This window comes from Hyla sarda, chromosome 4, assembly GCF_029499605.1.
Source record: "Hyla sarda isolate aHylSar1 chromosome 4, aHylSar1.hap1, whole genome shotgun sequence".
In the NCBI taxonomy this organism is placed as follows: domain Eukaryota; kingdom Metazoa; phylum Chordata; class Amphibia; order Anura; family Hylidae; genus Hyla; species Hyla sarda.
This window is the reverse complement of record NC_079192.1, coordinates 338,389,359-338,413,656: the sequence shown is the minus strand read 5'-3', so window position 1 is coordinate 338,413,656 and position 24,298 is coordinate 338,389,359. Positions and strand designations below refer to the sequence as shown.

Sequence of the window (24,298 nt, the reverse complement as noted above, 5' to 3'; positions counted from 1 at the left end):
GAACCTCCACCATATTTCACTGTAGGTACTGTGTTCTTTTCTTTTTAGGCCTTATTCCGTTTTCGGTAAACAGTAGAATGATGTGCTTTACCAAAAAGCTCTATCTTGGTCTCATCTTTCCACAAGATGTTTTCCCAGAAATTTGGCTTACTCAAGTTCATTTTGGCAAATTAACTTGAGTTGATGGATAGTTCTCATGGACACTGATGCTCCCTGAGCCTGCAGGACAGCTTGAATATCTTTTGGAACTTGTTTGGGGCTGCTTATCCACCATCCAGACCTTCCTGCATTGACACCTTTCATAAATTTTTCTCTTCCGTCCATGCCCAGGGAGATTAGCTACAGTGCCTTGGGTTGCAAACTTCTTGATAATGTTGTGCACTGTGGACAAAGGCAAATCCAGATCTCTGGAGATGGACTTGTAACCTTGAGATTGTTGATATTTTTCCACAATTTTGGTTCTCAAGTCCTCAGAAAGTTTTCTTCTTTCTGTTGTCCATGCTTAGTGTGGCAAACACAGACACACAATGCAAAGACTAAGTGAACTTCTCTCCTTTTTTTCTGCTTTCAGGTGTGATTTTTATATTGCCCACACCTGTTCCTTGCCCCAGGTGAGGTTAAAGGAGCATCACATGCTTGAAACAATCTTATTTTTCCACAATTTTGAAAGGGTGCCAATAATTTTGTCCAGACCATTTTTGGAGTTTGGTGTGACATTGGGGGAGATTTATCAAACTTGCCCAGAGGAAAGTGTCCAGTTGCCCACAGCAACCCATCAGCGCACTTCTTTCATTTTTAACAAGGCCTCTGCAAAATGATCAAATTGGTTGCTATGGGTAACTTTTCCTTTGCACAGGTTTTGATAAATCTCCCCCATTATGTCCAATTAGCTTTTTTCCTCCCTTTTTTGGTTTAGTTCCAATACACACAAAGGGAATAAACATGTGTATAGCAAAACATGTGTTACTGCAATCCTTTTCTGTGAGAAATACTTCATTTTCAGGGGTGCCAACATTTACGGCCATTACTATATATAAGCCATCTACTGATGGCTTATAATAGGTCCTTGTGGTAAACCAATAATACATACAAAAAAAGTTTACCCCTTAAGGACTCAAAACAATCTTTATTTTTGCACTTTCATTTTTTCCTCCTCATCTTAACGCCTTCAATTTTGCACCTACAGACCCATATAAGGTCATGTTTTTTGCGTCACCAATTGTTCTTTATAATGACATCACTTATTTTATAACATAAACTTCGGCAAAACAAAAAAATGATTGTTTGTTGCGTGAAATAAAATAACGCCATTTTGCAACTTTTTAGGGCTTGCGTTTCGACCCAGTGCACTTTTCATAAAAATGACACATTATCTTTATTCTGTAGGTCCACACTGTTACAGGGATACCCAATTTATATAGGTTTTATTTATTTTACTACTTTAAAAAAACAATTATAACTGCATACACCAAAATTAGTATGTTTAAAATTGTCATCTTCTGACCCCTATAATTTTTTTTTATTTTTCTGCGTATGGGGCTATATGAGGGCTATATGCGGTTTAGCTAACCCAATATTTTAATAGGTCCGACATTTACGCACACGGTGGTAACACATAGGATTTTTTTTTTAATTAAATTTTTTTTATTTAAAAAAAACAGGAAAAGGGGGGTGATTAAAATTTTTATTAGGGGTGGGCTTATTCACATTTATGCTCTTATTTTTTTTTTACAACTTTTTCCTTTTTTTTAAATTTATTTTTTTAGCCCCCTTAGGGGGCTATACCATGCAATATTTTGATTGCATACACTGTTCAATGCTATGCCATAGCATAACATTGATCAGTGTTACAGGCATGGAGCAGTAGATTGCCGATTGGATGACGAGGAGGCAGGTGAGGATCCTCCCGTCGTCCAGTAAGCCGATCAGCACATCGCGATTCTGTCGCGATAGTCCTGATCAGCTCCGCTAAGCTGCCGGGATAGTCTTACTTTCAGTTTAGACGCCGGTATCAACTTTGATCTCGCCGTCTAAAGGGTTAATGCTGGGCATCAGCCTGATCGGCGGTGCCCGGCGTTAGCTGTGGATCACGGCTGCCCGTAGCAACCAGGACCCACGGGGTTTAACCCCTTCTCCGCTCGTAAAAACGTAAAGGTACGCCCGTGGGAATTTTAGCCCCCGCCGTGCCTGCTGATATCAATCAGCAGGCACCCCGTGCAAATGCCCAGGGGGGTCATCAGACCCCCCATATCGGCGGTGAATTCACAACGGCGATTTGCGCCGATTCCGGGTCATACGGGTCTATGGTGACCCGGAATATAAGGGGGATTGGGGTTGTCCAAGACACACACGATCCCCCTGAAGGAATAGGAGTGAGGTGGCAGGGGTGCCACCCCTCATATTGGCCGTAAAGAAGCGACGACCAATAGCAGATCGGGGGCGGGGGGTTAACTTTCGGTTTCCCCGTTCTGCTCACCCACAATAGGCGGGGCAGAACGGGAAAACCGACAGGGACCTGCGCCGAAGTCCACTTACCCATCAGCAGCGGCGATGCGGCTCCCTGGATTCTACCGAAGCCGGTGAGTTGCCTAGCAACATCTGGAGGGCGACAGTTTGGATACCACTACAGTGATCTCTAAACTGTAGTCCTCCAGATGTTGCAAAACTACAACTCCCAGCATGCCCACACAGCAGTTTGCTGTCTGGGCATGCTGGGATTTGCATTTTTGCAAGAGCTGGAGGGTTACAGTTTGGAGATCACTGTGCAGTGGTCTCTAAACTGTGGCCCTCTATATCTTGCAAAACTACAACTCCTAGCATGCCCACACAGCAGTTTGCTGTCTGGGCATGCTGAGATTTGTAGTTTTGCAACATCTGGAGGGCCACAGTTTGGAGATCACTGTGCAGTGGTCTCTAAACTGTAGCCCTCCAGAAGTCGCAAAACTGCAAATCCCAGCATGCCCAAACAGCCGTCTCTGCATGCTGGGAATTGTAGTTGCGTACCTCCAGCTGTTGCATAACTACATATCCCAGCATGCCCTTTGGCGATCAGTACATGCTGGGAGTTGTGGTTTTGCAACAGCTGGAGGCACACTGGTTGGAAAATACTGAGTTAGGTAACAGAACCTAACTGAAGGTTTTCCAACCAGTGTGCCTCCAACTGTTGCAAAAGTACAACTCCCATCATGTACGGTCTGTCAGGAAATGCTGGGAGTTGTAGTTTTGAAACAGCTGGAGGTTTGCCCCCCCATGTGAATTGTACAGGGTACATTCACACTGACGGGTTTACGGTAAGTTTCCTGCTTGAAGTTTGAGCTGTTGCTAATTTTTCACCGCAGCACAAACTCCTAGCAGGAAACTCACTGTAAACCCCCGCCCGTATGAATGTACCCTAAAAACTCTACACTTCACTACACTAACACATAATAAAGGGTAAAACACAACATATACACCCCCTTACACGGTTCCCCCCCCCCCCAATAAAAATGAAAAAGGCAGTGTTTCCAAAACTGAGCATCCAGCTGTTGCAAAACAACAACTCCCAGCACTTCCGGACAGCCACTGACTGTCCAGACATGTTGGGAGTTTAGTAACAGCTGGAGGCGCCCTGTTTGGGAATTACTGGCGTAGAATACCCCTATGTCCACCCCTATGCCATCCCTAATTTAGTCCTCAAATGCGCATGGCGCTCTCTCACTTCGGAGCCCTGTCGTATTTCAAGGAAACAGTTTAGGGCCACATATGGGGTATTTCCGTACTCGGGAGCAATTGCACTACATTTGTAAATGCACATGGCCCCTGACTTCCATTCCAAACAAATTGTCTTTCCAAAAGCTCAATGCCGCTCCTCCTCTTCTAAGCATTGTAGTGCCCCAGCAGAGCACTTGACATCCACACATGGGGTATTTCTATACTCGGAAGAAATGGGGTTACAAATTTAGGGGCTCATTTTCTCCTATTACCCCTTGTAAAAAATGTAAAATTTGGGTAAAAAACAGCATTTTAGTGCAATTTTTTCTTATTTACACATCCAACTTTAACAAAAAATCGTCAAACACCTGTGAGTTGCAAAGGTGCACTGTACCCCTTGTTACGTTCCTTGAGGGGTGTAGTTTCCAAAATAGTATGTATTTTTTATTTATTTATTTTTTTGCTGTTCTGGCACCATAGGGGCTTCCTAAATGCGACTTGCCCTAGAAAAAACCATTACAGCAAAATTTGCTTTCCAAAAGCCAAATGTGACTACTTCTCTTCTGAGCATTGTAGGCACTACTGGGAGACAGGCCAGTACATAAGGAGACGTGTAGGAGGCCGTAGGAGGGAAACAACCCAGCACCAGGACCGCTACCTCCGCCTTTGTGCAAGGAGGAGCACTGCCAGAGCCCTGCAAAATTACCTCCAGCGGGCCACAAATGTGCATGTGCAAACGGTCAGAAACAGACGCCATGAGGGTGGTATGATGGCCCGACGTCCACAGGTGGGGGTTGTGCTTACAGCTTAACACTGTGCAGGACGTTTGGCATTTGCCATGGAACACCAAGATTGGCAAATTCACCACTGGTGCCCTGTGCTCTTCACAGACGAAAGCAGGTTCACACTGAGCACATGTGACAGAGTCTGGAGATGTCGTGGAGAACGTTCTGCTGCTTGCAACATCCTTCAGCATGACCGGTTTGGCAGTGATTCAGCAATGGTGTTTGGTGGCATTTCTTTGGGGGGCCGCACAGTCCTCCATGTGCTTGCCAGAGGTAGCCTGACTGCCATTAGATACTGAGATGAGATCCTCAGACCCCTTGTGAGACCATATGCTGGTGCGTTTGGCCCTGGGTTCCTCCTAATACAAGACAATGCTAGGCCTCATGTGACTGGAGTGTGCCAGCAGTTCCTGCAAGAGGAAGTCATTGGTGCTATGGACTGGCTCGCCCGTTTCCCAGACCTGAATCCGATTGAGCACATCTGGGACATCATGTCTCACTCCATCCACCAATGCCACTTTGCACCACAGACTGTCTAGGAGTTGGCAGATGCTTTAGTCCAGGTCTGGGAGGACATCCCTCAGGAGACTATCTGCCACCTTATCAGGAACATGCCCAGGCATTGTAGGGAGGTCATACGGGCACGTGGAGGCTACACACACTACTGAGCCTCATTTTGACTTGTTTTAACTGGGTTGGTCCCGGCGGCTAATGAAAGCCGGGACCCTGGGCTAATAGCGTGCGGCACTGATCGTTGTGCCGCGCGCTATTAACCCTTTAGATGCGGCGTTCAAAGTTGATCACCGCGTCTAAAATGAAAGTAGAAGCTTCCCGGCAACTCAGTTGGGCTGATCGGGACCATCGCGGTGAAAAACGCAGCAGGAGACGCAGCAGGAGGGTCTCTTACCTGCCTCACCAATGCAAGCAATTGATATTTTATTGTATATCCAAGTGACAGGACGCGTTTCGGCACTTAGCCTTCCTCTACTGTCAACTGGATCGCTCGCAGGCGCCAGTTATATGCACGAGGAGGCGCCCTAGAGGGACGTCACTCCACTGGCCGGCACGCCGGGAGCGACGTCACGTTGTCATGGTAACATATCAACAAGGCGTCATATATAAACAAAATGTCATAATGCAGTGTAATACATTGTATTTGATATACATAGTAACAAAGGAAGTGTGCGCATCATCCCGCTCATATCAGCAGCGGGGAATATAGAAATGCATCAGGTAATGAAAAAGGTAATATGAAAAAATAATGTAGCGGTTCACTGCCGACCGGACGCGGTGCTGTACTCGCTCCCCCGGCAGGGGGGAGTTGGCGCAGCTCATCAATGTCCGAGGACGTAATACAAACGCCTATGGCGATGAGTTGCCAGGACCCCAAGAAACAACCGCTCGCGTCTGGCAGTGAATAGCAGCGCAAACAAAGTCCTGTAATTTCAATTGGGAGAATAGAGCGCAGCCGCGCATCCAGCTAGATAGAGCTGGTCACCCACTAAATAACAGTCAGAGAGGATCCACCAAAATATATGAATCAATGGGATCTAGTCACATAAGTAATGGTGGTGTGATCTCATATATGTCATATCTGAAATCTTGACAATGCAAGGCAGACAGTGTCTGGCATAAGCAGCTGGCTAGTAGTAGCAGCATAGCATCCATATATCATCCTAGAATAGGGGTCCGACAATCAACTGGTGGTCACAAAAGAAAATTGTATAATGAAAAAAAGGGCATAATGTAAAAAAGGCAACATTGTAGCAACTATCATAGCACCATAGTAATAATAGTCACATAGTAACCAAAGAATAATATGGTCTACCAGTAGACCGATTATATATTGGTACAGAGAACACTTCGTTTTTTACTATGTATATCAAATACAATGTTTTACACTGCATTATGACATTTTGTTTATATATGACGCCTTGTTGAAATGTTACCATGACAACGTGACGCCTCTCCCGGCGTGCCGGCCAGTGGAGTGAGGTCACTCTAGGGCGCCTCCTCGTGCATATAACTGGCGCCTGCGAGCGATCCAGTTGACAGCAGAGGAAGGCTAAGTGCCGAAACGCGTCCTGTGACTTGGATATACAATAAAATATCAATTGCTTGCATCGGTGAGTGCTGGGACCTCCTTCATTACACTGTATTACTTCTCTCCTCGTGCACCACCACCTTTCAGATTGTGCCGACCATAGCCCTACTCTTACCTGCCTCTGTCACGTCCGATCGGCGATTGACTGCTCAAAGCCTGAAATCCAGGCTTGAGCAATTGACCGCCGATAACACTGATCTTTGCCGTGTCAATGCAAGGCAATGATCTGTGTATGAGATCGGTATGTGAGTGTAATAGCCACTAGGGGGGGCTTTAACACTGCAAAAAAAAAAGTGTAAAAAAAAAAAAGTTAATAAAGATCATTATACACCTTCCCTAATAAAAGTAAGAATCACCCCCCTTTTCCCCATTTGAAAAAAAAACTGTAAATAAAAATAAACGTACGTGGTATCGCCGCGTGCGGAACTGTTCGAACTATAAAAGTATATCATTAATTGAACGGCACGGTCAATGGTGTACGCGCAAAAAAATTCCAAATTCCACAATTGCGTATTTTTGGTCACTTTTTATATCATGAAAAAATTAATAAAAAGCAATCAAAAAGTATGATCAATACAAAAATGGTACCCATAAAACTTCAGATCACGGTGCAAAATATGAGCCATCATACCTCCCTGTACGCAGAAAATTAAAAGAGTTATAGGGGTCAGAAAATCGTTAATTTCTAACGATAATTTGTTTTCCCTTAGTCCTAACAGTAGCACAGATGGGGTATTCCACCCCCCGCGAACTGGTAGAACAGATGGAAGTTTTATTGAACCTAATTAAACAATCAGTAAAGACACACCCACAACCCCCTGTATAAGTAAGAGGGTCATCCTCTGCCTCATTGTGTAGTAACAAGAAGAACTAAAGGCAAATAATAGAAGAAAATAACTTAACTAGGGAGGGAAAGTTGTGCTACTGTTAGGACTAAGGGAAAACAAATTATCGTTAGAAATTAACGATTCCCTTACGTCCTAACCAGTAGCACAGATGGGGAAATGGCAAGCAGAAACCCTATGAGGGAGGGCTCTCATGCCTGACGGCAGATAATACTGTCCGTCCAAATGAGGAAAAATCGGCCAATCTACTGTCAAGTCTGTAGTGGGTGATAAATGTGGAGAGTGAACTCCAGGAAGCAGCTTTGCATATATGTTCCAAGGGAACAAGACTCCTTTCCGCAAAGGAGGTAGATACAGACCTGGTGGAATGAGCTTTTACAAACTCAGGAGGCTCCTTACCTTGGGATACCATGGCAATACGAATGGCATCTTTTACCCATCTACTGATGGAGGGCTTTGAAGCTTTAAAACCTCTCTTGGGTCCTGAAAAGAGAATTAGCAGATTTTCATCCTTCCGAAACTCCAAAGATCTTCTTATATAGATCTGGAGACATCTCGAGATATCTAGGCAATGAAGAGCCCTATCTTCATTGGAGGATGGAGGAGGAGAAAATACTGGCAGGGATATAACTTGATTTATATTTTGGAATGATGGAACTTTAGGTATAAAGGATGGCATGAATCTGAGTAACACTCGATCCGGCAAAAATTTAGTATATGGTTCAAGTGCCGAGAGCGCTTGAAGTTCCCCAATCCTTTTGGCTGAAGTGATTGCCAGTAAAAAAGTTATTTTAATGGTAACAAACTTCATGTCCACCTCCTCCAAGGGCTCAAAGGGGGGAGATGCTAACCCCTTGAGCACCATCGATAAGTCCCATGCTGGGACAGGTTGTATAATTGTAGGTTTTAACCTTGAGGATCCCCTCAAGAATATTTTGACTAGTGGGTCTTGAGACAATGGTTTATTGAGAAAGGCAGAGATGGCTGATACCTGAACTCTGAGTGTGGAAGGAGATAGATTCTTGTCTAATCCCTCCTGGAGAAAGTTGAGGATTGTGGCAACAGCTGGATTCTGTCCAGGTAGTTGTTTCTTGGAGCACCAAGACTGAAAAGTTGTCCAAATTCTTTTATAGGCTCTGTTAGTGGACTCCGCTCTGGAATGCGAGAGGGTATTCAAGACCGCACTAGAAAGCCCTTCTAGATGTGGAAGGGACTGGTCAACCTCCAGGCTGTCAGGTTGAACATTTGAAGATTTGAGCAGCTGTGAGTGTCCCCCGACACTAGTGCTTGCTCTGGGGGAAGCCTCCAGAATTGTCCCCGACTCATTTGCAAGAGTTGGGTAAACCAAGCTCTCTTGGGCCAAAATGGAATTATGGCTATGACAGAGGCTTGGTCCTGCCTGATTTTCATCAATACCCTTGGGATCAAGGAAATTGGAGGGAAGATGTAGGCCAGCCTGAACCTCCATGGGATTGAGAGAGCATCGATTGCTACTGGGTTGTCTTCCCTGTACAGGGAACAAAATCTCACCACTTTGGTGTTGAACCTTGTTGCCATAAGATCTATTTCTGGCATACCCCACCTGAGTGTTATTTGTTTGAACATCTCTGGATGGAGAGACCATTCTCCAGTTGAAAGTCCTCTGCTCAGGCGGTCGGCGATCACATTGAGAGATCCCCGAATGTGAACTGCCGACAGGTGGGTTAGGTTCCTCTCTGCCCAATCCAAGATCAGACCCACCTCTCTGAGGAGGCTTTGTGATCGAGTGCCTCCCTGCTTGTTGATGTACAATACAGCCGTCATGCTGTCGGATTGGATCTTTACTGCTTTCCCTTGAAGAAGAGAAGCAAAGTGGAGGAGTGCTAATCTGATGGCTCGAATCTCGAGGAGATTGGAGGTTAACCCTCTCTCCTGAGGAGACCAAGATCCCCGCACTAACAGATCCAAGAGATGCGCTCCCCAACCTACAAGGGACGCGTCGGTAGTAAGTATGATCCAAGGGGGTTGGATCATTGACTTGCCGTCCTCGAGGTGAGTCCACCATCTGAGAGAGGACCGGACTCGATAAGACAGGGAGTGGCACTTGTTTAGGCCCGAGGGCCTGAGATTCCAAGTGGCGAGCACCTCTGATTGAAGAGGGCGTAGATGCCAAAGAGCCCAAGGAACCGCATCCACGGTAGCGGACATAAGTCCCAACATCCGCATGAGAGTGCGAATGGAAACTCTCCGGGGTACAGAGAGAAAAAGGGCCGATTCCTGAACCCGAGATTTCCTCTCGGGAGAGAGGTAAAGTGTCATGGAGATTGAGTCGACTATGAAACCGAGGAACCTCACTGAGGTCGTTGGGAGGAAATTGGATTTGGCCCAATTGACTATCCACCCTAACTGGTGAAGGAAGGATACTGCTAGTTGCAGATGTTGGGACAGGATCGCAGAAGAAGGAGCTCTGAGGAGCCAATCGTCTAGGTAGGGAACGATGCTGAGCCCCTGGAGCCTTAGAGCAGCAACTACCGCTACCACCACTTTGGTAAATGTGTGTGGGGCCGAAGAAATTCCAAACGGGAGGGCTACAAACTGGAGGTGTTTTAGAACTCCCCCTACCTGAACTGCGATCCTTAGATACTTTCTGGATACCGAATATGAAGGTAAGCATCCTTTAGATCCAGAGTAGCCAGGTAATCCCCTGGCGAGATGAGGTTGACCACAGATTGAATAGTTTCCATACGAAAGCGTTTGTGCTTTACATACTGATTGAGATATCTCAGATCTATAATCATCCGCCAGTCTCCTGTTACCTTGGGAACTAGGAAGACTGGAGAATAAATTCCTGACCCCCGCTCTGCAAGAGGAACTTCCTCTAAGGCCTTCTTCTGGATGTATTCCAGAATGTAGGTTTCTAGCGCCCCCTGTTTGATTGGTGAAAGAACTCTTGTCTCCACATAATTGGATGGGGGAATTGATTCGAGGTCTATCGAATAACCATCCGAGATTAATCTCAGGACCCAAGGATCCTGAATGTGGAGGGACCAGGCGCTTGAAAAGTGGTGAAGACGACCACCAACTGGAATCTGGGGGGCAGGATGGGAAACTGGAAAGGTCACCTCGGCAAGGAACCCAGAGCTTCGTAGAAGCCCGCAGTCAGAGCTTTCTGTTGTCTTTGGGGCCACGGGAGCGTTTTCCGCCCCGGCGTTGATTACCCCAGTCTCTCTGAGGCTTAGGCTGGGGGGCTGATCCGCCCCCAGAACGCCGCCCTCGACCACGAAAGGAGGAATAAGGAAGGGACTTGCCTTTCTTGTCAGAAAGTCCCTCCATAATGCGGTCCAGCTCAGCTCCGAAAAGAATGCCGGGTTCGTAAGGCATAGCACATAAGGTGTTCTTGGAAGAGTTGTCAACCTTCCAAGGTTTTAACCATAGAGGACGTCGTCCAGCAGAAGCCAGGGCCATAGACTTGGAGGCCAATTTAAGATGCTGGGTGGAAGCATCGCACAAAAAATCAACGGCCAGATTGGACGTCTTGAAGGATGAAAGAATTTCATCTCTAGGAACCCCCTGGTCCAAATCCGACTGGATGTTAGAAAGACGGGTCTTCAAAAAGTTTGCTACCTCAGAGCAAGCTATCGCCACTGATGCAGACGCAGAAGCAGTGGAGTAGGAGCGCCTCATGGCACAGTCAGCCTTCCGATCCATTGGATCCTGCAAGGAAGACCCATCCTCAGCAGGGACCACTGTCCTCTTGTGGGTGTGGGTGTGTGTTTACTGTGTTTAATTAGGTTCAATAAAACTTCCATCTGTCCTACCAGTTCGCGGGGGGTGGAATACCCCATCTGTGCTACTGGTTAGGACGTAAGGGAATGATAATGTAGTTATGATTTTTTTCAGAAGTAATACAAAATCAAACCTATATAAGTAACATAGTTCATAAGGTTGAAAAAAGACAAGAGTCCATCAAGTTCAACCTATATGCCTAATGAGTCCCTACTGAGTTGATCCAGAGGAAAGCAAAAAAAAAAACTCAAACTAGAGGTAAAAATTCCTTCCCGACTCCAAATATGGCAGAATAAATCCCTGGATTAACGTTCTGTCCCTTTAAATCTAATATACATAACCATCAATGTTATTATTTACCAAAAATGCACCCAGACCCCTTTTAAATTCTTTTACAGAGTTCACCATGACCACCTCCTCCGGGAGAGAATTCCACAGTCTCACTGCTCTTACAGTAAAGAACCCCCGTCTGTGCTGGTGTAGAAACCTTCTTTCCTCTACACGTAGAGGATGCCCCCTTGTTATAGATACAGTCCTGGGTATAAATAGTTCATGGGAAAGATCTCTGTACTGTCCCCTGATATATTTATACATAGTTATTAGGTCTCCCCTAAGCCTTATTTTTTCTAAACTAAATAACCCTAATTCTGATAATCTTTCTGGGTACTGTAGTCCTCCCATTCCCCGTATTACCCTGGTTGCCCATCTTTGAACCCTCTCCAGCTCCACTATATCTTTCTTGTACACTGGTGCCCAGTACTGTACACTGTATTCTATGTGTGGTCTGACTAGTGATTTGTACAGCGGTAGAATGAATTCCTTGTCATGGGCATCTATGCCCCTATTGATGCATCCCATGATTTTATTTGCCTTGGCAGCAGCTGCCTTACACTGGTCACTATAGCTAAATTTACTGTTAACTAAGACTCTCAAGTCCTTTTCCACGTCAGTCGTCCCAAGTGTGCTCCCATTTAATACATAATCCCAGCCCGGATTTTTCTTCCCCATGTGCATTACCTTACATTTATCAGTGTTGAACCTCATCTTCCACTTCCCAGCCCAAACCTCCAACCTATGCAGAACCATTTGTAACAGTGCACTGTCCTCTATTGTGTTTACCACTTTACAGAGTTTAGTATCATCTGCAAAGATAGCAACTTTACTATATAATCCCTCCACAAGGTCATTAACCCCTTCCCGACCTATGACATACCTGTACGTCATGGGTGGCAAGGTGTTCCCGACCCATGACATACAGGTACGTCATGGACATTACTGCCGCTACTCGCGGCATCCCGCAGCGCCCGGAAAGATGGTGGCTATCACTGATAGCCAGCCATCTTACCGTGCGACCACGGGGGGTTTCGTCCCCCACCCCCCCCAGCGATCGCTGCTATCAGCTGGTCAAATCTGACTAGCTGATAGCAGCGTTTCGCTATCAGAATACTTAGCAGCGCGGTGTGTGAGTCCCGATCACGGGGATCGGGACACACACCGCTCTGCTAAGTGTCCCTGACCCGTCCCCCGGCGTCACTTACCCGTCGGAGCGGTGTCCCGAGCGGTCCCGGCGTCCTCCGTGCGGTCCCGGCTGCGCTGCGTCCCGGAGGTGAGTTTCCGGCTGCAGTGCGGCATCTTCATTGGCAGCAGTGAGATCGCCGTAAAGCGATCTCACTGCTGCCTCTGAGAGTTTCAAAACTGCAACTCCCAGCATGCCCAGAAAGCCTTTGGCTTTCTGGGCATGCTGGGAGTTGTAGTTTTGCAACATCTGGAGGTCCACAGTTTGGAGACCACTGTATAATGGTCTCCAATCTGTGCTCTTCCAGATGTTGCAAAACTACAAATCTCAGCATGCTCAGTCTGTCCAGGCATGCTGGGAGTTGTAGTTCTCTAACATCTGGAAGAGCACAGATTGGAGACCATTATACAGTGGTCTCCAAACTGTGGACCTCCAGATGTTGCAAAACTACAACTCCCAGCATGCCCAGACTGCCCAAGCATGCTGGAAGTTGTAGTTCGGCAACATCTGATCCTTCAGCTATTGCCGAACTACAACTTCCAGCATGCCTTGGCAGTCTGGGCATGCTGGGAGTTGTAGTTTTGCAACAACTGGAGGCACACTAGTTGGGAAACATTGTCCGTTTCCTACCTCAGTGCCTCCAGCTGTTGCAATTGTTGCAAAACTATAACTCCCAGCATGCACTGACAGACCATGCATGCTGGGAGTTGTAGTTTTGCAACAGCTGGAGGCACACTGGTTTGGAAACACTAAGTTTGGTTGCAAAACACTTGAAAGTTTATTACTTAACTTAGTGTTTCCAAACCAGTGTTCCTCCAGCTGTTGCAAAACTACAACTCCCAGCATGCACGGACAGCCAAAGGGCATGCTCGGAGTTTGCAACAGCTGGATGTTTGCCCCCTCCCCCCAATGTGAATGTACAGGGTACACTCACATGGGCGGAGGTTTACAGTGAGTGCTGCAAGTTTGAGATGGCGCAAATTTTGCGCTGCAGCTCAAACTTCCAGCGGCAAACTTGCTGTGAACCTCTGCCCATGTGACTGTACCCTAAAAACACTACACTACACTGACACTAACCTAAAATAAAAAGTAAAAAACACTACATATACACATACCCCTACACAGCCCCCCTCCCCCCAAAAAATGAAAAACGTCTGGTACGCTACTGTTTCCAAAACGGAGCCTCCAGCTGTTGCAAAATAATAACTCCCAGTATTGCCGGACAGCCATTGACTGTCCAGGCATGCTGGGAGTTTTGCAACAGCTGGAGGCACCCTGTTTGGGAATCATTGGCATAGAATACCCCTATGTCCACCCCTATGCAAATCCCTAATTCAGGCCTCAAATGCGCATGGCGCTCTCTCACTTTGGAGCCCTGTGGTATTTCAGGGCAACAGTTTTGGGACACATATGGGGTATCGCCGTACTCGGAAGAAATTGCCTTACAAATTTTGGGGGGCTTTTTCTTCTTTAACCCCTTATGAAAAGGTGAAGTTGGGGTCTACACCAGCATGTTAGTGTAAAAAAATAAATTTTTTACACTGACATGCTGGTGTTGCCCTATACTTTTCATTTTCACAAGAGGTAAAAGGGAAAAAAGACCCTCTAAATTTGTAACGCAATTTCTCCTGAGTACGGAGATACCCCATATGTGGGCGCAAAGTGCTCTGGGGGCGCACAACAAGGCCCAGAAGGGAGAGTGCACCATGTACATTTTAGGCGATTTGCACAGGGGTGGCTGATTGTTACAGCAGTTCTGACAAACGCAAAACAATAAATATCCACGTGACCCCATTTTGGAAACTACACCCCTCACGGAATGTAATAAGGAGTGCAGTGAGCATTTACACCACACTGGTGTATGACAGATTTTTGGAACAGTGGTCTGTGAAAATGAAAAATAAAATTTTTGATTTGCACAGTCCACTGTTTCAAATATCTGTCAAACGCCAGTGGGGTGTAAATGCTCACTGCACCCCTTATTAAATTCCATGAGGGGTATAGTTTCCAAAATGGGGTCACATGTGGGGGGTCCACTGTTCTGGCACCATAGGGGCTTCCTAAATGGGACATGCCCCCCAAAAACCCTTTCAGAAAAACTCACTCTCCAAAATCCCATTGTCGCTCCTTCCCTTCTGAGCCCTCTACTGCGCCCGCCGAACACTTGACATACGCATATGAGGTATTTCCTTACTCAAGAGAAATTGGGTTACCAATTTTAGGGTGATTTCTCTCCTTTTACCCCTTGTAAAAATAAAAAAATTGGGTCTACAAGAAAATGCGAGTGTAAAAAATGAAGATTTAGAATTTTCTCCTTCACTTTGCTGCTATTCCTGTGAAACACCTAAAGGGTTAAAACACTTACTGAATGTCATTTTGAATACTTTGGGGGGTGCAGTTTTTATAATGGGGTCATTTATGGGGTATTTCTAATATGAAGATCCTTAAAATCCACTTCCAACCTGAACTGGGCCCTGAAAAATTACGATTTTGAAAATCTTGAGAAAAATTGGAAAATTGCTGCGGAACTTTGAAGCCCTCTGGTGTCTTCCAAAAGTAAAAACTTGTCAATTTTTTAATGCAAACACAAAGTAGACATATTGTATATGTGAATCAATATGTAATTTATTTGGAATATCCATTTTCCTTTCAAGCAGAGGCTTTCAAAGTTAGAAAAATGCTAAATTTTCAAAATTTTCATGAAATTTTTAGATTTTTTACCAAGAAAGGATACAAATATCAGTGAAATTTTACCGATAACATAAAGTAGAATATGTCACGAAAAAACAATCTCGGAATCAGAATGATAAGTAAAAGCATTCCAAAGTTATTAATGTTTAAAGTGACAGTGGTCAGATTTTCAAAAAATGCCCAGGTCATGAAGGTGAAAATGGGCTGGGTCATGAAGGGGTTAAAGGGTTACTCCAGTGAAAACCTTTTTTCTTTTAAATCAACTGGCTTCGGAAAGTTAAACAGATTTGTAAATTACTTCTATTAAAAAATCTTAATCCTTCCTGTACTTATTAGCTGCTGAATACTACAGAGGAAATTCTTTTCTTTTTGGAATGGCCTCTGATGATATCACAAGCACAGCGCTCTTTGCTGACGTTATTATAATAATAATAAGTCTTTATCTATTGTTGTCCTTAGTGGGCTTTGAACCCAAGGCACCAGCACTGCAAGGCAGCAGTGCTAACCACTAAGCCACCATGCTGCCCTTAGCATACATCTGCTATGCACGGTTGCTAAAATGGACAGAGATGTCAGCAGAGAGCACTGTGCTCGTGATATCATCAGTGTTCCAAAAAGAAAGGAATTTCCTCTGTAGCATTCAGCAGCTAATAAGTACTGGAAGGATTAAGATTTTTTAATAGAAGTAATTTACAAATATGTTTAACTTTCTGGCACCAGTTGATTTAAAAGAAAAAAGGTTTTCACCGGAGTACCCCTTTAATGAATATATTAAATAGAATAGGACCCAAGACTGACCCCACTAGTAACAGTCACCCAATCAGAATAAGTACCATTAATAACCACCCTCTGTTTCCTATCACTGAGTAGTGATGTCGCGAACATAAAATTTTCGGTTCGCAAATGGCGAACCGCCATTGACTTCAATAGGCAGGCGAATTTTAAAACCCACAGGAACTCTTTCTGGCCACAATAGTGATTAAGAAGTTGTTTCAAGGGGACTAATACCTGGACTGGAGGGGGATCCATGGCAAAACTCTCATGGAAATTTACATAGTTGATGTAGAGTCTGGTTTTAATCCATAAAGGGCATAAATCACCTAACAGTCCTAAATTCTTTGGAATAACGTGCTTTAGCCCCCTTTGGGCAGCACATAGTTAGAGCCCCCCTTTAGGCAGCACATAGTTAGATCCCCCCTTTAGCCATCACATAGTTAGATCTCCCCTATAGGCAGTACATAGATTCCCCCATGTTAGGCAGCACATAGTTAGATTCCCCCTTTAGGCAGCACATAGTTAGATCCCCCTATAGGCAGTACATAGATTCCCCCATGTTAGGCAGCACATAGTTAGAGCCCCCCTTTAGGCAGCACATAGTGGGATTTGAACCCAAGGCCCCAGCGCTGCAAGGCAGCAGTGCTATCCTCTGAGCCACCATGCTCCCCTTAGCATACATCTAATATGCACGGTTGCTAAAATGGACAGAGATGTCAGCAGAGAGTACCAGAAAAATTAGGCATGTACACGTGGCTCAAAAAGTTGGTATTGTTGCAGCCACTGCTGTAGCGGCGGCCAGAAAAATTGCATCAGCAGAAAAAGTGCAGCACCAGAGGCCAGAAAAATTAGGCATGTACACATGGCTGAAAAATAAGAACAAGCGCATATCCAAGAGTCCAGAAGACTCTATAATGCAGGACGGAGAAACACACACAGAAATTATTTTCTAAATAAAATTTTTCATCAAATAAAGAAACAGAGTTCTTCCCTCTCTGTATTTTACTTTTGAAAATTTAAGTTAAAAAATCACACGCAACAAGCGTTCCTTTGTGTAATGGTTAGTACTCTTGAAAATTCAAGTTTAAATTATCATAAATACCCCATTTGCTCAAGGTTGGATGCCGAGCTACTCATGTCCAGTTCCTCGTCCTCAGTGATGTCAGGGAAGGTATCATCTTCTTCCCCCCAGCCACGTACAACACCACGGGAACCAGATAGGTGACAATGAGCACCCTGGGATGCCTGTTGTGGTTGGTCTTCCTCCTCCTCTTCAAAGCCACATTCCTCCTCTGACTCCTCTTCCTCACAATCCGCTTCCAGCGTTGCCGCAGGTCCAGCAAGCGATGCTGATAAGGCTGTTTCTGGTGGTGATGGTGACCACAACTCTTCCTCTTCACGCTCATCTACTGCCTGATCCAGCACTCTTCGCAGGGCACGCTCCAGGAGGAAAACAAATGGTATGATGTCGCTGATGGTGCCTTCGGTGCGACTGACTAAGTTTGTCACCTCCTCAAAAGGACGCATGAGCCTACAGGCATTGCGCATGAGCGTCCATTAACGCGGCAAAAAAATTCCCAGTTCCGCAGATGATGTCCTAGCACCCCGGTCATACAAATATTCGTTAAAGGCTTTTTCTTGTTGGAGCAGGCGGTCGAACACTAGGAGTAGAGATGAGTGAACTTACAGTAAATTCGATTCATCACGAACTTCTCGGCTCGGCAGATGATGACTTTTCCTGCATAAATTAGTTCAGCTTTCAGGTGCTCCGATGGGCTGGAAAAGGTGGATACAGTCCTAAAAGACTTTTTCCTAGGAATGTATCCACCTTTTCCAGCCCACCGGAGCACCTGAAGGCTGAACTAATTTACAAGTCATCAACTGCCGAGCCGAGAAGTTCGTGACAAATCAAATTTACTGTAAGTTCGCTCATCTCTAATTAGGAGTGTTGAATTTCAACGTGTTGGGCTGTCGCAAATCTGGCCTCACTGGCATGATGGACAGAGATGTGAGCAGAGAGTACCAGAAAAATTAGGCATGTACACATAGCTGAAAAATTTGGTATTGCTGCAGCCGCTGCTGTAGCAGCAGCCAGAAAAATTTCTGTTTGTTTCCCAGCCAGAAAGTGCCCTAAAGCATTGCGGCTTGAACCATAGTTGGTGGCGGATAAGTCATGCAAGTCATCCTCGGTCGCCACCTTACCCAGACGGAACGTGATTGGTTGGATTCTTCAAAAAAGAGTTGCCGCCAATGCCTCTTGGAATCCTCCAAAGAGGAAATACACGTCTCATCCCTGATTGGTTGCCGCCCGGACCTGCCCAGCAGCGGTTGGTCGAATTCTTCAAAAAAGATTTGCCGCCGATGCCTCTAGGAATACCCCAAAGAGGAATTATATGTCTTTAACCTGATTGGTCGCTGCCCGGACCTGCCCAGCAGCAATTGGCTGAAAGATTTGAAAGACATCCTGCCGCCACCAGCGGCAAAGACTTGCAACCTGAACTCATACGTCCCCTCTCTGATTGGCTCACTCGACATCCCAAACAGCCAATCAGAGTTAAGCCTACCATCCCCATGCCCATGTTTGGATGACATCCCCTCACCGACTTTTTCCTATGACAGCATAACTGTACACAGCCATGTATGGCACGTTCCTGATTGGTCGCCCCCATACCATCCAGCAGCGAGCGACCAATCAGCTTCAAGAGGCCCGTCTTCATTCAGAATCCACTGCGTCAACCCTGCACAGCGTCACCAGGTTTACCCAATGTGCAGTGTAGGTGATATACCTGCCCTGACCATGCTTTGCAGACCAGGTAACAGTGGTCAGATGGACCCTTGCCCCAACATTGTGTTCCAGACATGCCATTATTTCCTGTTGCACAATCGAGTACCGGTTGGGGATTGTCTTTTGTGCAAAGAAATTTTGGCCGTGTACCTTCCGTTACGGTGTCCCAATAGCAAAAAAAAAATGTTAGCTATTTTTATTTTTTTTATTTTTTTAAATACATTTTTTAAAAGCTGGCGGGCTATGAGTTCAGACAAGCCAGCTGTCAGACGCCAGGCTAGGGAGTGACCTTGTGACATTGGCATCTTACGCTCAAACATGTCCTTGACAGACGTAGACGTAGAGTAGACGCTGTAGGCCTGACACACGCTTGCAGACAACTAACTGCTATTCAATCTATTACAGTCAAAAAATGTTTTTTTTTGTTAAATTACACAATTGTCACACCACATATGATTTGCACTAGTGTGACAATGAGCCAAGCAGGCCCAAAAACTTCCAAGTGTGAAGTGAACTGACTGATTTTATTTCACAGCCAAAAAAGGTATTGTTTTTTTCAAATTTACACTATGGTCGGTCACCCCAAAGATGATTTGCACTAGTGTGACAATGAGCCATAAGGGCCAAAAGACTCCCAAGTGTGAAGTGAAGTGACTGATTTTATTTCACAGCCAAAAAAGTTTTTTTTTGTTTTTTTTTGCACAAGTGTCACACCAAATGTGATTTGCACTAGGGTGACAAAATTTGCCCTGCAGGCAAAAAAACTGGCAACTGAGATGTGAACTGACAGTGACTGGTTTTATTTAACAGCCAAAAAAGGTATTTTTTTATTTTAATTTGCACAACTGTCACACCAAATATGATTTGCACTAGGGTGACAATGAGCAAAAAAGCTTGCCAGCGGAGTTCCCCTTTTAAGCAGTGGTCCCCAACCAGGGTGCCTCCAGCTGTTGCAAAACACACGGACTGATATATTTCAGCCCTTTGAATACTGTAGTAGTTAGTTGCTTTAAAGAAAAAAAGCTTGCCAGCGGAGTTCCCCTTTTAAGCAGTGGTCCCCAACCAGGGTGCCTCCAGCTGTTGCAAAACACATGGACTGATATATTTCAGCCCTTTGAATAGTGTAGTAGTTAGTTGCTTTAAAGAAAAAAAGCTTACTAGCGGAGTTCCCCTTTTAAGCAGTGGTCCCCAACCAGGGTGCCTCCAGCTGTTGCAAAACACACAGACTCATATATTTCAGCCCTTTGAGTATTGTAGTAGTTAGTTGCTTTAAAGAAAAAAAACTTGCCAGCAGAGTTCCCCTTTTGATCAGTGGTCCCCAACCAGGGTGCCTCCAGCTGTTGCAAAACACACGGACTGATATCTTTCAGCCCTTTGAATACTGTAGTAGTTAGTTGCTTGAAGGAACTTAAGTTTTATACTGGAGTACCCCTTTTAACCAGCGGTTCCCTCCCAACCAGGGTGCCTCCAGCTGTTGCAAGACACACAGACTGATATTTGAGCCCTAAAAAGGGCTTTTTTGGGTGCTGTCCTTAAAGCAGATGTTACACTAGTGCTTTAGGAGTAAACTGGACCCTGAATACACCACCTAGCAGCAACCTAGCTATCGCTTTCCCTATACAGCAGGAGCAGCTTCTCTGACCCTCCACTTCCTAAGCCTGCAGCATGCCAAATGAGGGTAAAATGGCGTCAGTGCAAGCGGTAGGAGGGTCTGGAAGGGAGTGACTGCTGCTGATTGGCTGTAATGTGTCTGCTAACTCTGACTCACAGGGTCAAAGTTTACCACAATGTTAAAGTATAGGGGGCGGATCGAACTTCACATATGTTCGCCCGGCGAGGCGAACGCAAACATGCTAAATTCACCGGCGAACAATTCGCTACATCTCTATCACTGAGACAGTTACTTACCCACTTACACACATTCTCCCCCAGCCCCATCATTCTCATTTTATGCACCAACATTTTATGTGGCACCGTATCAAATTCTTTGGAAAAATCCAGATATACGACATCCAGCGATTTCCCCTGGTCCAGTCTGGAGCTCACCTCCTCATAAAAGCTGATCAGGTTAGTTTGACAGGACCGATCCCTCATAAAGCCATGCTGATATGGAGTCATACATTTATTTTTATCAAGATACTCCAAAATAGCATCTCTTAGGAAACCCTCAAACAATTTACATACAACGGAGGTTAAACTAACAAGTCTATAATTCCCGGGGTCACTTTTTGACCCCTTTTTAAATATTGGCACCACATTTTCCATGCGCCAGTCCTGGGGAACAGTCCCTGTCCTTATAGAGTCCCTGAATTTTTAAAATTGTGGTCTGTCTATTACATTACTTAATTCCCTTAGAACACGGGGGTGAATGCCATCTGGACTTTGTGATATGTCTGTTTTTGTAAGCGGCACTGTACTTCTTCCTGGGTTAGACAGGTGACCTGTACGGGGGAGTTTACCTTATCTCGCTGTATTTCACTTGGCATTTCATTTTCCTCGGTGAATACAGAGGAGAAGAATTTGTTTAATATATTTGCTTTTCCCTGATCCCCCTTTATAATTTCTTCCTCATCATTTTTTTAAAGGGCCAACACTTTCATTTTTTACCTTTTTGCTATTTATATAGTTAAAGAACATTTTGGGGTTAGTTTTACTCTCTTTGGCAATCTAGTCTCTATTTTTGTGGCTTTTATCAGTTTTTTTTTACATATTTTACATTTTTCTCTATAGCTTTTTAATGCTTCTTCACTGCCATCCTGTTTTAGTAGTTTAAATCCTTCATTTTTGTCATTTATTGCCTCCTTAATGTTCTTATTCATCCATATTGGTTTTCTTTTATTTCTGACCCTTTTATTCCTACAAGGTATATACATCTTACAGTGATAATTTAAGATATTTTTAAAAGTCTCCCATTTAGTGTCAGTATTCTTGTTTTTGAGGACATTATCCCATTTTATATTGTTAAAGAGGTACTCCGCTGGTTAATTTTTTTGACTATATGGCATCTTCTTTGTAAGTTTAGTTTTTTTTGCAATATACATGTGTTATGTGTTTTGGCAGCATGTATGTCTTTTTCTTACCTGTTTGTTGGGCAGGAAGTTCTGTAGTTCAGTAGGTTTTCTTTTACTGTTGTCCACAGTTCTGAGTCTGTTGTGGACAAGATGTCACAGCTTTTTTTTTTTCTCTGTCTGCAAGAGAGGAATAAGCCACGCCCCCTCATCTCATCCAGCTGAGTACACAGCTCCTCCCCTCCCCCCTGCTCTGTATTCTAAGGACACAGGTCTGCACAGGAGAAGGACCCCCACAGAGAAGATAAGTGTTATCTGAAGGGGAGGATGAGAAGGTGCACGGGCTGGGGATGTATGGACTGCAGGGGAATAAATCTCATACTGGGAATGATCTCTATGGGGGAGATTTATCAAAACCTGTGCAGAGGAAAACTTGCCCAGTTGCCCATAGCAACCAATCAGATTGCTTCTTTCATTTTTCACAGGCCTTCATAAAAATAAAAGCAGCAAGCTGATTGGTTGCTATGGACAACTGGGCAAGTTTTCCTCTGCACAGGTTTTGGATAAATCTCCCCCTATATGTGAAGGGGGAGGGGGCGACTCCTGAATGACACATGCTGGGAGTTGTAGTCCCTGTTGTGTGTGTGTATGCTAGTGTTTACAATCCAGTGTGCCTCCAGATGTTGCAAAACTACAACTCCCAGCATGCCCTGACAGACTTTGGGCATGCTGGGAGTTGTAGATTTGCTGGAGGTACACTGGTTGGGAAACACTGTTCTAGCCTATTCAGCGTACACATCATGTTACACCAGTGTTTCCCAACCAGTGTGCCTCCAGCTGTTGTGACACATGCTGGGAGTTGTAGTCCCTTTTGTGTGTGTGTATGACAGTGTATGCCATCCAAGGCTGATTATATTAGTGTGCTGTGTATAAGGGGGCTGACCCGGGAATATAGTAGGATAGGTAAAGGGCGGAACAAACAAACAAAAGGAGCCGCCCCAAACCAACAAGGCATGTGGCATGCTGGAATTTGTAGTTTTTAGCACAGCAAGAAACAGGAAATAGAAGCAAAGATAGGAAAACAAAGTGGGGGATAAAAAGACAACAAAGAACGGAAATATAGTAGGCTAAACAACAAGAATAGTAATGAAACTAAACAAATAGGGTAAGTCAAAAACAGAAAAACACGTTGACCACCGGAGTACCCCTTTAAGGGCTTCTCTGAGTTGATTGAACTTTGCCTTCCTAAAGTTCATTGTTTTTGTGGCCCCTCGAGAGATTCCCTTATTGAAGAACAAGTTATAATGTATTATATTATGATCACTATTTCCTAGGTGTCCTTCTACCTGCATATTAGTTACTATATCAGGTCTGTTGGTTAATAGTAAGTCTAGTAGGGCGCCCCCTCTGGTCGGGCTCTGCACCATTTGGGACAGATAATTGTCTTTAGCTATAGTCACAAACATGTTTCCTTTATGAGATTCACAGGTCTCAGTCTCCCAGTTTATATTATTATTATCACTAGTGTTGAGTGTAAATATTCGCAATATGAATATTTATTGCGAATTTCGCACATTCGCGAATATAGATTCGCAATTAGGAATATTCATAATTGTTTCCCCCTCAGAACACATCACAGTGATCTCATCCATCCCTGCTTCCAGTTTGTGGTCTAAAGAAGGCTCTTATACTGTTTATTGTATTAGACTGGAGAGCGAATTTTCGCAAATATGAGCATATGCGATTATGCGAATATTCTTGAATATCATCTTATTCGCGAATATTGTCACTAAAGGATATTAGGAGATAGAAAGATAGACGGATAGATAAATAATATAGATAGATAGGTAGGTAGATAGTAGCATACGCGCATGCAAAAATATCCACGAATATATCTACTATGCGAATTTTGCAAATATAGGACGAAAATTCGCCATATATTCGCGAAATATCACAAATTTGAATATGGCATATGCCGCTCATCACGAACCACATCATTCTGATTTGCTGCCTTGTTTATTTGCCTCAGTAATTGATCTTCTGCCTCTTCCATTATGTTTGGTGGCTTACAGTAAACCCCTATCAGAATTTTTTTTTTTATTTCCATATAATTCTACCCATAGTGACTCCACATTATCGTTTCCCTCCCGCCTTCAGACTGGACTTTACATAAAAACAGACTCCTCCCCCTTTCCGTTTTGTCCGATCCTTCCGGAATAGACTATAACCCTGTATGTTGACCGCCCAATCACAGCTGTCTTTAGGGTATCATTTTAATCGTATGGACCTACAGAATAAAGATAATTTGTCATGTTTACCAACAAATGCACTGCAT

At 44.6% G+C, this 24,298-nt stretch overlaps 1 protein-coding gene across 3 annotated transcripts in view; it reads left to right on the top strand.

Moving 5' to 3' along the window:
- LOC130267160 (uncharacterized) overlaps positions 1-24,298 on the top strand; it is a 46,191-nt gene that overhangs the window by 1,068 nt on the left and 20,825 nt on the right. The window lies entirely within an intron of this gene.